Genomic DNA, 15,487 nt, shown 5'->3' on the forward strand with positions numbered 1-15,487 from the left:
AAATGGAGACAGCCTAAGAGACATCTGGGGTAACATTAAATGCAACAACATTCGAGTTGTAGGGGTCCCAGAAGGAGAAGAGAGAGAGAAAGGACCCGAGAAAATACTTGAAGAGATTATAGTCGAAAAGTTCCCTAACATGGAAAAGGAAATAGCCACCCAAGTCCAGAAAGCAGAGAAAGTTGCAGGCAGGATAAATCCAGGGAGAAACATGCCGAGACACACAGTAATCAAGTTGACAAAGATTAAAGACAAAGAAAAATTACTGAAAGCAACAAGAGAAAAACAACAAATAACATACAAGGGAACTCCCATAAGGTTAACAGCTGATTTCTCAGCAGAAACTCTACAAGCCAGAAGGCAGTGGCATGATATATTTAAAGTGATGAAAGGGGAGAGCCTACATCCAAGATTACTCTACCCGGAAAGGATCTCATTCAGATTTGACAGAGAAATCAAAAGCTTTACAGACAAGCAAAAGCAAAGAGAATTCAGCACCACCAAACCAGCTCTACAACAAATGCAAAAGGAACTTCTCCAAGTGGGAAACACAAGAGAAGAAAAGGACCTACGAAAACAAACCCAAAAAAATTAAGAAAATGGCCATAGGAAAATACAGATCGATAATTAACTTAAAAGTGAATGGAATAAATGCTCCAACCAAAAGACACAGGCTTGCTGCATGGATACAGAAACAAAACCCATATATATGATGTCTACAAAAGACCCACTTCAGACCTAGGGACACATACAGACTGAAAGTGAGGAGATGGAAAAAGATATTCCATGAAAATGGAAATCAAAAGAAAGCTGGAGTCACAATACTCATATCAAATAAAATAGACATTAAAATAAAAAATGTTACAAGAGACAAAGAAGGACACTACATAATATCAAGGGATCAATCCAAGAAGAAGATATAACAATTATAAATATATATGCACCCAACATAGGAGCACCTCAATACATAAGGCAACTGCTAACAGCTATAAAACAGGAAATCGACAGTAACATAATAATAGTGGGCAACTTTAACAATTCACTTACACCAACAGACAGATCATACAAAATGAAAAGATATAAGGAAACACAAGCTTTAAATGACACAATAGACCAGATAGATTTAATTGATATTTATAGGATATTCCATCCCAAAACAGCAGATTACACTTTCTTCTCAACTGTGCAAGGAACATTCTCCAGGATAGATCACATCTTGGACCACAAATCAAGCTTCACTAATTTTAGAAAATTGAAATCATATCAAACATCTTTTCCAACCACAATGCTATGAGATTAGAGATCAATTACAGGGAAAAAATGTAAAAAACACAAACCCATGAAGGCTAAACAATACCTTACTAAATAACCAAGAGATCACTGAAGAAATCAAAAAGGAAATCAAAAAGTACCTAGAGACAAATGACAATGAAAACATGATGATCCAAAACCTATGGGATGCAGCAAAAGCAGTCTTAAGAGGGAAGTGTATAGCAATACAAGCCTAACTCAAGAAACAACAAAAATCTCAAATAAACCATCTAACCTTACACCTAAAGGAACTAGAGAAAGAAGAACAAACAAAACCCAGAGTTAGTAGAAGGAAAGGAATCATAAAGATCAGAGCAGAAATAAATGAAATAGAAACAAAGAAAACAATAGCAAAGATCAATAAAACTAAAAGCTGGTTCTCTGAGAGATAAACAAAATTGATAAACCATTAGCCAGACTCATCAAGAAAAAGAGAGAGAGGACTCAAATCAATAAAATTAGAAATGGAAAAGGAGAAGTTACAACAGACACTTCAGAAATACAAAGCATCCTAAGAGACTACTACAAGCAACTCTATGCCAATAAAATGGACAACGTGGAAGAAACAGACAAATTCTTAGAAAGGTATAAGCTTCCAAGACTGAACCAGGAAGAAACAGAAAATATGAACAGACCAATCACAAATCATGAAATTGAAACTGTGACTAAAAATCTTCCAACAAACAAAAGTCCAGGACCAGATGGCTTCACAGGTGAATTCTATCAAACATTTAGAGAAGAGTTAACCCCCATCCTTCTCAAACTCTTCCAAAATATTGCAGAGGAAGGAACACTCCCAAACTCATTCTATGAAGCCATCATCACCCTGATACCAAAACCAGACAAAGATACTACAAAACCAGAAAATTACAGACCAATATCACTGATGAATATAGATGCTAAAATCCTCAACAGAATACTAGCAAACAAAATCCAGCAACACGTTAAAGGGATCATACACCATGATCAAGTGGGATTTATCCCAGGGATGCAAGGATTCTTAAATATACACAAATCAATCTATTTGATACACCATATTAACAAATTGAAGAATAAAAACCATATGATCAACTAAATAGATGCAGAAAAAGCTTTTGACAAAATTCAACACCCATTTATGATAAAAACTCTCCAGAAAGTGGGCCTAGAGGGAACCTACCTCAACATAAAAAGGCCTTATATGACAAACCCACAGCAAACATCATTCTCAATGGTGAAAAACTGAAAGCATTTCCTCTAAGATCAGGGACAAGACAAGGATGTCCACTTTCACCACTATTCTTCAACATAGTTTTGGAAGTCCTAGCCACGGCAATCAGAGAAGAAAAAGAAATAAAAGGAATACAAATTGGAAAAGAAGAAGTAAAACTGTCACTGTGTGCAGATGACATGATACTATACACAGAGAATCCTAAAGATGCCACCAGAAAACTACCAGAGCTAATCAATGAATTTGGTAAAGTTGCAGGATTCAAAATTAATGCACAGAGATCTCTTGCATTCCTATACACTAATGATGAAATATCTGAAAGAGAAATTAAGGAAACATTCCCATTTACCATTGCAACAAAAAGAATAAAATACCTAGGAATAAACCTACCTAGGGAGACAAAAGACATGTATGTGAAAACTATAAGACACTGATGAAAGAAATTAAAGATGATACAAACAGGTTGAGAGATATACCATGTTCCTGGATTGGAAGAATCAATACTGTGAAAATGACTATACTACCCAAAGCAATCTACAGATTCAATCCAATCCCTATCAAATTACCATTGGTATTTTTTACAGACCTAGAACAAAAAATCTTAAAATTTGTATGGAGACACAAAAGACCCTGACTAGCCAAAGCAGTCTTAAGGGAAAATAATGGAGCTGGAGAAATCAGACTCCCAGACTTCAGACTACTACAAACCTACAATAATCAAGACAATATGGTACCGGCAGAAAAACAGAAATACAGATCAATGGAACAGGATAGAAAGCCCAGAGATAAACCCACATACCTATAGTCAACTGATCTATGAAAAAGGAGGAAAGGATATACAGTGGAGAAAAGACAGTCTCTTCAATAAGAGGTGCTAGAAAAACTGGACAGCTACATGTAAAACAATGAAATTAGAACACTCCCTAACACCATACACAAAAATAAACTCCAAATGGATTAGAGACCTAAATGTAAGACCGGACACTCTAAAACTCTTAGAGAAAAACATAGGAAGAACACTCTTTGACATAAATTACAGCAAGATCTTTTTTGATCCGCCTCCTAGAGAACTGGAAATAAAAACAAAAATAAACAAATGGGACCTAATGAGACTTCAAAGCTTTTGCACAGCAAAGGAAACCATAAACAAGATGAAAAGACAACCCTCAGAATGGGAGAAAATATTTGCAAACGAGTCAATGGACAAAGGATTAATCTCCAAAATATATAAACAGCTCATGCAGCTCAATATTAAAGAAACAAACAACCCAATCCAAAAATGGGCAGAAGACTTAAATAGACATTTCTCCAAATCAGACATATAGATGGCCAAGAAGCACATGAAAAGCTGCTCAACGTCACTAATTATTAGAGAAATGCAAATCAAAACTACAATGAGTTACACCATTCTCACACCAGTTAGGATGGGCATCATCAGAAAACCTACAAACAACAAATGCTGGAGAGGGTGTGGAGAAAAGGGAACCCTCTTGCACTGTTGGTGGGAATGTAAATTGATACAGTCACTATGGACAACATTATGGAGGTTCCTTAAAAAACTAAAAGTAGAATTACCATATGACCCAGCAATCCCACTACTGGGCATGTATCCAGACAAACCATAATTCAAAAAGACACATACACCCCAATGTTCATTGCAGCACTATTTACAATAGCTAGGTCATGGAAGCAAGCTATGTTCCCATCTACAGGCAAATGGCTAAAGAACATGTGGTACATATATACAATGGAATATTACTCAGCCATAAAAAGGAACAAAATTGAGTCATTTGTAGCGACAAGGATGGATCTAGAGACTGTCATACAAAGTGAAGTGAGTCAGAAAGAGAAAAACAAATATCATATATTAACTCATATATGTGGAACCTAGAAAAATGGTACAGATGAACTGGTTTGCAGGGCAGAAATAGAGACACAGATGTAGAGAACAAATGTATGGACACCAAGGTGGGAAAGTGGCGGGGGGTGCTGGTGGTGTGATGAATTGGGAGATTGGGATTGACATGTATACACTAATATGTATAAAATGGATAACTAATAAGAACCTGGTGTATAAAAATATAAATAAAAGAAAATTCAAAAATTCAAAAAAAAAAAAAAAAAAAGCAAACCATTTCCCCAGAGTTTCCCCCACCCCAGGGTTTTAAAGAAAAAGAAATACAAGCAGATCTCAAAGATACTGCTGACTCTGTTCCAAACCACCACAACAAAGAGAATATCATAATAAAGTGAGTCACACAAATTTTTTCATTTCCCAGTGCATACAAAAGTTATGTTTACACTATACTATAGTCTATTAAGCATTCAACAGCATATGTCTACAAAAAGTACATACCTTAATTAAAAATACATCAGTGCTAAAAAAAAAGCTAAACATCATCTGAATCTTCAGCAAGTTGTAACCTTTTTTCTAGTGGCGGGTTTTGCCTCAATGTCGATGGCTGCTGACTGATTTGGGTGGTGGTTGCTGAAGATTGGGTTAACTGTGACAATTTCTTAAAAAAAACAAACAACAGTGAACTTTGCTGCAATGATTGATATTTCCCTTTATAAACAATTTCTCTGCGGCATACAGTGCTGTTTGACATCGTCTTACACCCAGTAGAACGTCTTCCGAAATTGTAGTTAATCCTCCCAAATCCTGGTGCTGTTTTATCAGCTAAGTTTATGTAATATTCTAAATCCTTTGTTGTCATTTTAACAAGCTTCACAGCATCTTCACCAGGGGTAGATTCCATCTCAGGAAACCACTTTCGTCACTCATCCATAAGAAAAGCAACTCCTCATCCTTTCAAATTTTATCACGAGATCACAGCAATTCAGTTACATCTTCAGGATCCACTTCTAATTCTGGTTCTCTTGCTATTTCCAGGTGTGCAGTTACTCCCTCCATTAAAGTCTTGACCCCCTCAAAGTCATCTATGAGGGCTGAAATCAACTTCTTACAAACTCCTGTTAATGATGTCTTGACCTCTTCCCATGAATCACGAATGTTCTCAGTGGCATCTAGAATGATGAATCTTTTCCAGAAGGTTTTCAATTTACTTTGCCCAGATCCATTACAGGAATCACTATGTATGGCAGCTATAGTCTTGTGAAATGAATTTCTTAAATAATAAGATTTAAAATTCAACATTACTCCTTTATCCATGGGCTGCAGAATGCATGTTGTGTTAGCAGACATGAAAACAACATTAATCCCTTTGTACATCTACATTAGAGCTCTTGGGTGACTAGGTACATTGTCAATGAGCAGTAATATTTTGAAAGGAATTTTTTTCTAAGCAGTAAGTCTCAACAGTGGATTTAATATATTCAGTAAATCATATTCTAAACCAGGCTTTGTTGTTCCATTTCCAGAGCACAGGCAGCGTAGATTTAGCATAATTCTTAGGGGTCCTAGGATTTTCTGGAATGCTAAATGAGCATTGACTTCAACTTAAAGTCACCAACTGTAATAGCCCTTAACAAAAGAGTTAGCCTGTCCTTTGAAGCCTTGAAGCCAGGACTTGACTTCTCCTCTTGAGCTATAAAAGTCCTAGATGGCATCTTCTTCCAAAATAAGGCTGTTTTATCTACATTGAAAATCTGTTGTTTAGCATACCCACCTTTATTAATTATCTTAACTAGATCTTCTGGATGACTTACTGCAGCTTCTACATAAGTAAGCACTTGCTGCTTCACCTTGCACTTTTATGTTATGGGGGTGGATTTTTCCTTAAATCTCATGAACCAACCTGCTAGCTTTACACTTTTGCAGCTTCCTCACCTCTTACAGCCTTCATGAAATTGAAGACAGCTAGGGCCTTGCTCTGGATCAGGTTTTATCCTAAGGGAATGTTGTGGTTGGTTTGATCTTCTATCCGGACCACTAAAACTTTCTCCATATTCAGCAATAAAGCTGTTTCACTTTCTTATCTTTCATGAGTTGACTGTTCAATTTTCTTCAAGAACTTTCTTTGCATTCCCAACTTGGCTAACTGTTTGTCTCAAGAGGCCTAGATTTTGGCCTATTTCAGCTTTCAGCATGCCTTCCTCACTAAGCTTAAATATTTCTAGCTTTTGATTTTAAAGTGAAAGATGTGCAACTCTTCCTTTCACTTGAACACTTACAGCCCATTTTAGGGTTATTAATTGGCCTAATTTCAATATTGTTGCATCTCAGGGAACAGGGAGGCCTGAGGAGAGGGAGAGAGATGGGGGAATGGCCAGTGGATGGAGCAGTCAGAACATGCACAACATTTATCAGTTAAGTTCACCATCTTATGCGGGTATGGTTCTTGGCACCTCAAAACAATTACAGTAGTAACATCAAAGATCACTCATCACAGATCACCATAACAGATATAATAATAATGAAAACATATGAAATATTGAGAGAATTACCAAAATGTGACACAGAGACATAAAGTGAGCAAATGCTGTTGGAAAAATGGCACGGATAGACTTGCCACAAACCTTCGATTTGGAAAAAACACAATATATATGAAGCACAATAAAGTGAGGTATGCCTGTATGGTGCATAGCTTTCTTTCCTCCTTTAACTCCCAGGCATTCTAAGAAGAACCCCAAATCAATTTCTTAATGTTATACACCCATCTCTTTTCTGATGATATTTTCTCTGCCATTGATAGGGAATCAAATCGGGTGATGGGTCACCCGCTTCAACAAATGACACTTCTTCTGGGAATCTCTTTGAGTTTCTGTGACAATCCTGATACATAGAGCTTCTTATATGCAAAAATAAAATAAAATAAAATAGATAAACAATAGCACAGAACTGAGGTTCAGAGGAAGATCCTATCTGTGCAGAACACTGGGTGCATGTAAGCCAGGGCCTAAAGCCAGGTCTGGCTCTGGCATTCTTTCAGATCCAACTTTCTTTCCATGTAGAATGGACCCAAGCCTAGTCAGTTCAGTTCATGATTTTTTATACTGGGGTATTTACATATGTGTGCATGTATATGCATACATCATATGTGAACATGTGTATCTATTTATCTATACATCTATCTTTATGTATATACGTGTGCATATACATAGGATATTCTAATATGTGTATTCTTCTACACATTCACTGTTACATGTGCATATATGTATATATATGCACATGTGCATATGAGTTTGCATATGCATGTGGTCTGTGAACAAGTACGATTAGGTATATGGCAACATATACGTGTGTGCATTTTGATATGTACAGATGCATGTTTACAAATATATGTGCTCATCATTCTCTAAATCTTGTAAATTCTATGTGTAGCCGATTTGCCACTCATGTCTTCCGTGTGGTCTCACTTTTGGCTAAGTGTCAAGAATGGATATTTAAGTGATTTTGATTTCCCGTGGACATCCTGCAGCCCTCCATTTGATGTTCATGTAAATGAACTGAAATGGAGTATGAGATCAGGGCAGGATGACTGCCGATTCCATCTCCACTCCCAGCTGGGCCATAGATGGAGCCTGATAATTCATCCCTCCCTGCTTCTCAGGCCAGGAACTGGGGTTTCTTTCCATTACCCTTTGCTGTGACCTTGCTTCTGTTTTCTGAGCCCCAGCCTTGTTTCCTGACAAGGAGTTCAGCAAAAATCATTTGGCAAGGGCAATCTTTTTGTCTCCTGCTATATTACTCACACAAAGCCCAAAGAAGCACATTCTTCTACCTTCCTGCCCTCGAAGTCTTCTTTATTTCCTTCTAATGGACTCTTTTAAGTGACAAACTTCTACCCATTGTCATGATTTCTCCATTAATACGGTTCAAGGCTCTTGAGGAACCTTCAAGCTCAGAGGCTATATTATCCTGAGGTACAGATAAACCCACGTAAACCTTAAACTCCATGGTCAGCACCAGTGTTGACAACACCCTTAAAGTGCATGGCCATTGGGGACCCCCAATGATGTAGTAAATATGCATTAAAACCACTGTCTCAGAATAGAGTCCTTTTTCTACCTCCTGCTTGTAAGATATAGGCTTAGACTTTCTTACTGTGTCTTCTACTACTACTGCTACAAGGGAAAAGCGACTCTGAGAGTTGAACAATTATTCAGTTTTCTTTCAATTTCCCACCTTCCTTTCAGACTCCTTTTCTCTTCAACAGCAAGAGTTAGGGTTTGCTACTGCTATGGCCATATTAAATGACTGGAAGCTAATTTATCAAACATGCCACACTCTGGTGTTTATCACTTATGAGGGTCATTAATGAAACAATTTTTCAGGGCCCATTACATGTACAATTTCTGGTTCTCCACACATTGTAGCCAGAGTGATCTTTTAAAATGCAAATCTGATTATGTCACTCTGTTTAAAATCATCCAATGGGTTCTCATTGCTCCTAGGATAAAAGCCATAAACATTAATATGGCTTGGAAGGGCCTGTATACTGCCCTCCCCCATCTTCCCAGCCTCATCTCATGATTCACTCCTCTTTGAATTTCTTGCATAGACACACTGGCCCTCTTTCAATTTTCCTAATTCACAGTGCTCCTCCTGTGAATGCTCCTTCTTTAGCTCGTGTTGTTTCCTCTCCCTGATATTCTCTTTCTTTCCCTCCCCAGCACTAGCCAAATTTGTTAATGTTCAGACTTTAGTTCCAGGGTCACTTTCTTCTTCATCCTCCACACCAGGTCAATCCCCTAGTCAGACTCCTTCATAGTATCCTTCAATGGAACCATTTGTTTGTAATTGGATGGGTCCTTCACTGGACCCATTACATTTAGTAAGTCAACAGCTCTTGGTGTGATTCTTTGCTTAATGTGTGTCCTCTATTAGACATAGGATAAGAACTGTGTAAGTTTGGCTCAGCAATATATTCTCAGGACCTAACATTGCCAGTTGGTACAGTATAGGTGCTCAAGAAATAGTCACTGAATGAATGAATGAGTATGTAGACTGGGGCTTTACCTCATTTACAGAAAAGCCTGAACTTTGGTGTGCATGCTGCTCCCTCTACCTCTCAGGGTCCAATTTCAACACCACACACCAGAATAACCTTCTTTTAAAGATATATGTGTGGAAAAAAAAAAGATATATGTGTGTTGCTTGGTAGAGCCATTTCACTGGTGAGGGAGAAAAATGTATTCCACGGCATTCAAACTGTCATTCCAAGATAAGAGAACATTGCTTATGAATCCTTTGTAACGTATGGCAATTTTCAATTTAAATATTTACCATGAGCCCAATTATCATGTTTACCATGAATACATAATGCAAGGTAGATGGTGAGAAGTATTATAATAGACCTCAAAAGTGCTATAAGAGCAAAATAGTAGGACGTTAATCTCCATCAGGGAAATCTGGAAGGCTCCTGGTAGAAGTTAACATCTGAACTATACCTTGAAGTTTGAGTAGGTTGGTAAAGACACTTTCAACTCTGTTTACCTGGCCAACTCCTGGCTAACTCCAACCACTTTTGCAATTCAGCTTAAAAGTCACTTCCTCCTGGAAGCTTTCTCCAGAACCAGCCCTCAGCCAGGTTACATATTCCAGATGTACTTTTCCCATTATCACATCACTTATCTGTTTACCTTGCTAAACTCCATAAGAGAAGTAACTGAAGCTGCCTTACTCACTACTGTATCTGCATGATGTATTACAGTGCCTGGACCAAGACAGACGTTCAATAAATACCCAATGAACAAATGCATGAGTAATAGAAAAATGAGGAGTGAAAGTGGGAACAGCAATGCAGGTACGGAGAAACACCATCAAGATGCAAAAGAAAAAAAATGCCTGGTGTGGTCAAATGTACGTGGATACAGAGTTATGTAAGACAGAGGAAACATCTGAGGTGGTTAAGTGTATACTCTATAGGGGGCATCATATAAGGAAAGTTTGAAAGTCCAGATGGAGCCAGATTTTCAAAGTCCTTGAATCATATTAAATAATTTGCACTTTCTGTGATCAAGTTTCCTTAAGTAGGAGGATAGTATCATTAGGTTTGCGCTTTATACAAATCACTTCAGTGATCCAGTAGTGGAAAGCTTGGGGGAAGATAATAAAAGTACAGAAACTATTAGGAAGCTACTATAATTATCTAGTTCATGATTTCTCAACCTTGGCATTATTAACATTTTAGGTTGGTAATTCTTTATTGTGAGTAATTCTATTTCGTGCATCGTAGGATGTTTAGCAGTATCCCTGGTCTCTACTTACTAGATGCCGGTAGCAGCCATCCCCCAACATGTGACACCTAAAAATATCTCCAGACATTGTCTACTATCTCCTGGGGGACAAAATCACCCCTGGTTATTTTCAGAACCACTGATCTAGGAGATGGGTAATATGGTATAATCAAAGGTGATAGTCTTTGGGATGAGAGAATGGTCAGATACCAAGGACACTGAATGAAAGTGACTTACCACAGGGAACAACTGTTTATCATTGTGCATCATAATGGTACACTTGTGGAATTAGGGCTTCTCAGAAGAGGAGAGGTAGATTCCTTTTACAATGCTCTTCTTTCTTCTAAAAACCATATAGACAGTCAAGTTCTAGGTATTTCCATCTATTTTGTTGGATTTAATGCTCAAGAAGCCATGGTTCCTCTTTGATAGTGAAACACTGATTCTCTTTTGGGAAGAGCATGGCCTCTGATTGAGTTCCTACCCCTGGCTCCTGGGATGGCACAGCTAACACAGAGCTCTGGGCTAAGTAGACACAAGGGGCGCTATGCTGACACCTCAGGGGAACAGTCCTTCTGAGGAAGGAGTCTAATGGAGTAGAGGAGCCCAAAGAGGAAAGGAGGAAAGCAGAGCCCTAATGAGGCTACCTGTGCTCCTGAATTCTACCATGCCTCAAGCTGGACCATCCTTCCATTTACTAAGTCAATCAATTCGTATTTTTACTTAAGCCAGTTTGGTTTAGATTACGGGAAGAACTGAGGGTGAGTAATACTGTTTGGGGAGAATAGCAGTCGTCTACAAATTTCCAAGGATCCGCATTCTAGAGTATAGAATGAGCACTGGACGTAGTCAAACCTCAGAGTTGAATCTAAGTCCAATCATGCATTCATCTATTCATGTTTCATCAGACTTTTGTTGAGTGTTAATGTGTACTGGACAGTGAACTAGATTCTGGGGCCATAACTATGGAATAAGGATGATCTTATCAGCAAAGAACCTACATTCTAATGCTCAACTGTTGAGGGTCAACCGTGACTGCATATTAAAATCACACAGTTTTAAAAATGCCTATGCCTGGATTCCATGCCTGGCTAAAATAAGAATTTCTTAGAGGTGAGGCAGACATTGGTATTTACTGAGATAATTCTAATGATGGTTAGGGTTCTATTCTCATTTTACAGAAAAGGAAGCTGAGGTTAAATAACATGTTCAAGACTATACCCCTGGTTAGAAGCAAAGCTAGAATCTGAACCCAGACAAGGTCCCAGATGGTTCCAGAGCCTCCTCTTAATCACTAAGCTACACCGTAAGGCACATAGTTCACGATGGTATGTTTAGTCCAATATCACTATATACAGACCAAGTTTGTTTTAAGAATGCTCATCTTTTCCTTTACCTTCCCATGTTCTGACCCTCACCAATCCCAACCTCACACACACACGCCTTCCACATGCACAGGGCTGGCATATTCTCTTCTCTGTCCTATATTAAATATTCTTTCCAGAAATGATCTGCTACCCTTCACTTACAAAGCAGAGTACTCATAAGTCATGATGCTTCCTTATACAGTCAGAGTCACACTTGTGCATGCGGTATAGCAGAGCATTGGCTTTGGAATTAGAAGGAAGTCTGAAATCTCAGCTTTGTCTTAATTAGCTCTGTAGTTACAGATAAATTGTGTAACTACTCAGAGCCTCAGATTACACTTATGTAAAGTGGGAATAATAACACCTCTCTAGCTGTGTGGTTGTGAAAACTAAATCAAAATATACTTACAATGCCTCCAACATAGCAGACACTCAGTTAATGGTAACTACTGCTATTAAAATTTCTGTGGATTCATATTGATTTTCTTATGGCTAAGTTTGCCAAAAGTATGTAATAATAATTAAAACAGTCAATATTATCAGTCACTTACTATATGCCTGAAACTGTTGTCATTCCTTTACATGTATTTTCTCAGCTATTTCTAAAAGTAATCCTATAAAATAGGTATTACCATTTCCCACATTTTTTTGGTAAGAAAACCAAAGCAGAGAGATACCACATAGCTTGGCTAGGAAAGTATTAAAGCCTTACGTCCTAGCTCAAATCCTAGGAATTTCCCTTTGGGGAATAAATATCAACATTGCTATTGGCATGTGCCAGGCATTTGCAGTAACAAATGTTTGCATATATTATCTTATTTAATATTTACAACAACACCACTTTACAAACAAGGAAACAGAGGCTCAGAGGGATCTTGTTAGTCGCATGGGTGTAGTTAGAATCCTGGTCTGTCTCACTCAAAGCTTGTGTGCTTTCCTTTCCTCTTAGAAATGAAGGCTTCATTAAGGGTTTTAATTAATTGGGATTATAGGTACTCCACCAAAAGGGCTTCATTTGTAAATCCACAAGCCACAACCTACCAGAGAAGGAATCTAATGAATTTCCCTTTCCTTGTACCGTATTCTACTGATTTCTCAGCCGTCTTCTCTTCTTTGCTTGGTCAGACATTGACAGCCTGCCAACCATCCAGAGTTCCATCCAGAAACCCTCCGCATTGGGAGGACTCACTCAGCATCTCCTTCATGAATCCACTCCCCTTTGCAAACACAAACTACCCTTGTCTAGTTTGAAATGGAAAGAGTTTCTCTATCTCAGATTAGAAAACTCTCACTGCATTAAATTCCAGCAATATGTTCAAATAGGGTAATCAGCCCAAGTCTATCACATGGAATTAGTGGCAAAGATAGTTACCATGACTTAATTAATTCTCCTATTATCAACATTCATGATCGTCAACTGAATCTCATTTGCATATTCTCATAGAGCATCATTATTTAAGTTTAAAGGCACTTAAAATCAAGTCACAAAATGGTTATGTGTACTCAAATCAATGCAGGCTATTCAAAGAAAGCACTGAATAGATATAAAGAGTGGATGATAGATGTGCTGTTTTCAAGCCTGCTCTATTTATGCCTACATATCAACAAGGTTCACCAAGCCCCTACTATGTGCAAGATATTAAACAATACAATTCACTCTTTAAATATTACATGGGAAACCATGCATTTAAAATAATGCTATCCTGTTGAGTTATTGATCTGCACTGCACATATTTCCTGGTCATAGGCAGCTTCCACACAGAAACATCTGGATGCAAATTGGAGAATTCGATTACTCAGATCCAAGTGGGTATATCTATTTCCTGGTAGCTGGGTAATTGACTTGTAGCTGGCCTCCTACAGATATAGCCCAAAGTTATTTTGACAAAGACAGAATAAAGTGATAGTTTTTTAAAATGCTGCTAAGAAAAAGACCTTTGCAGCCGTGCTTAACATTATGCAGGTAGCCACCATGACAACAAAATTATAATTGTTATTTGGTCACATGGAGATGCTACTGGGCCCTCGGATTAATAAAACAATTGGAAAATATATCAAGATATTGTCATAATATCACCTGATATTTCGCCTCTGGTAAATTTCCTGAGGAATTCACCTGCTCATGTGTAAAACAGCTATGGAAAGGTGATAATTTTCCAGGAATAAGGGGAAGCCAAGTATAAGTTTAGAGTTTGGAAAATACTAAAGTAAATTTTAAAACAGTTTTGAAAAATCATCGTTAGTCTAAAAATCCAATGTTAGAACTGTTACTCTGTTAGCTTAGTCTCTGAAACAAGAATATAAATTTAAATATTTTAAGTGTAAAATAGGTCAATTTGGATATTTCTTTTCTTTTAATAGACTTTTGTTCATTTCATCTGATCCTTAGCTTCTCTAGGTCCCTGGAATGCATGAAGGAGTCTTCTCCATGCAGTTAATGAGGAAAAAAGGAAGACTTGGGGGAGGGGAGAATTAAGAGGGAGAGCAGGATGGAAGAATGAGAAGAGACACACCTCTCCCTACACTCAGAAGGCACTGTTGCACAGCACCATTCCATCCTGTCAGATAGCTTCCCACATAAAAGCCATCTATAAAGGGAAGGAGGTGGCAAGGCAAGTCATTGAGAGCATGCAGTGAAGTTCATCTCTGGCTTTATTAGGAAGAGAAGTGGAAAGAAGCTTAAGGCTGTCAGCAATTTCAGGTGTGCTGCATTGCCCAGAGGATGGAGAGACCTTGTTTACTCTGTCTGAGTGCATCTTGGGTCCAAAATCTGCAGTGACTTCCTAGCACTTCTCAAACTGCAATGTGATTTGAATTGCCTGGGAATCTTGTTACAATGCAGATTCTGTTTCGGTGGGTCTGGATTCTGCATTCCTTACAAACTCTTGGTTGATGCCTGCTGTTGGTTCATAGTCCGTGCCTCAAGCTCCATCGTGCCTAGCCTCATCTCCCTTTCCTCTGGCCTTCAGCCACACTGCAGCCAGGCTGAACAACTTGCTCTTTCCTAAACAGCTGTTGTACCCTCCTGCTCCTATGCCTCTTCTTCTTCTGACTCCCTCCCTAAAAGTTCTCCACGTCTGCAACGCATATGCCTCCAGGAGTAAAATCAAAATATGTTTTCTATTCTGCCATGCTGCCAAATCTGTTTCAAGGGTAGGAGTGCGACTCCTTGTCCCCCGAATTTTGCAGGCTGCTGGAACACTTAACTGTATCTCCTCACCGCACTTTCTTTCACTTGAATATTTAGTGAGGTATACTAAACGTCCATGCTGAGGGTGAGGATTCTGAGATGAACAGACCTTTAGCCCTCCTGACTTTCACAAGCTGTTGATGGGACTATTTGGAGACAGTAGGGGTGCAACACAGTAAATCGATACAATATGGAGGTGCTCTTAGACAGGAAAGCAGGAACTGCTCTGGAAGGAGTGAAGAGTTGAGTTCTAAAGGGGGCTATTAC

The sequence above is a fragment of the Hyperoodon ampullatus genome, assembly GCF_949752795.1.
Source record: "Hyperoodon ampullatus genome assembly, chromosome: 17".
Classification (NCBI taxonomy): Eukaryota; Metazoa; Chordata; class Mammalia; order Artiodactyla; family Ziphiidae; genus Hyperoodon; species Hyperoodon ampullatus.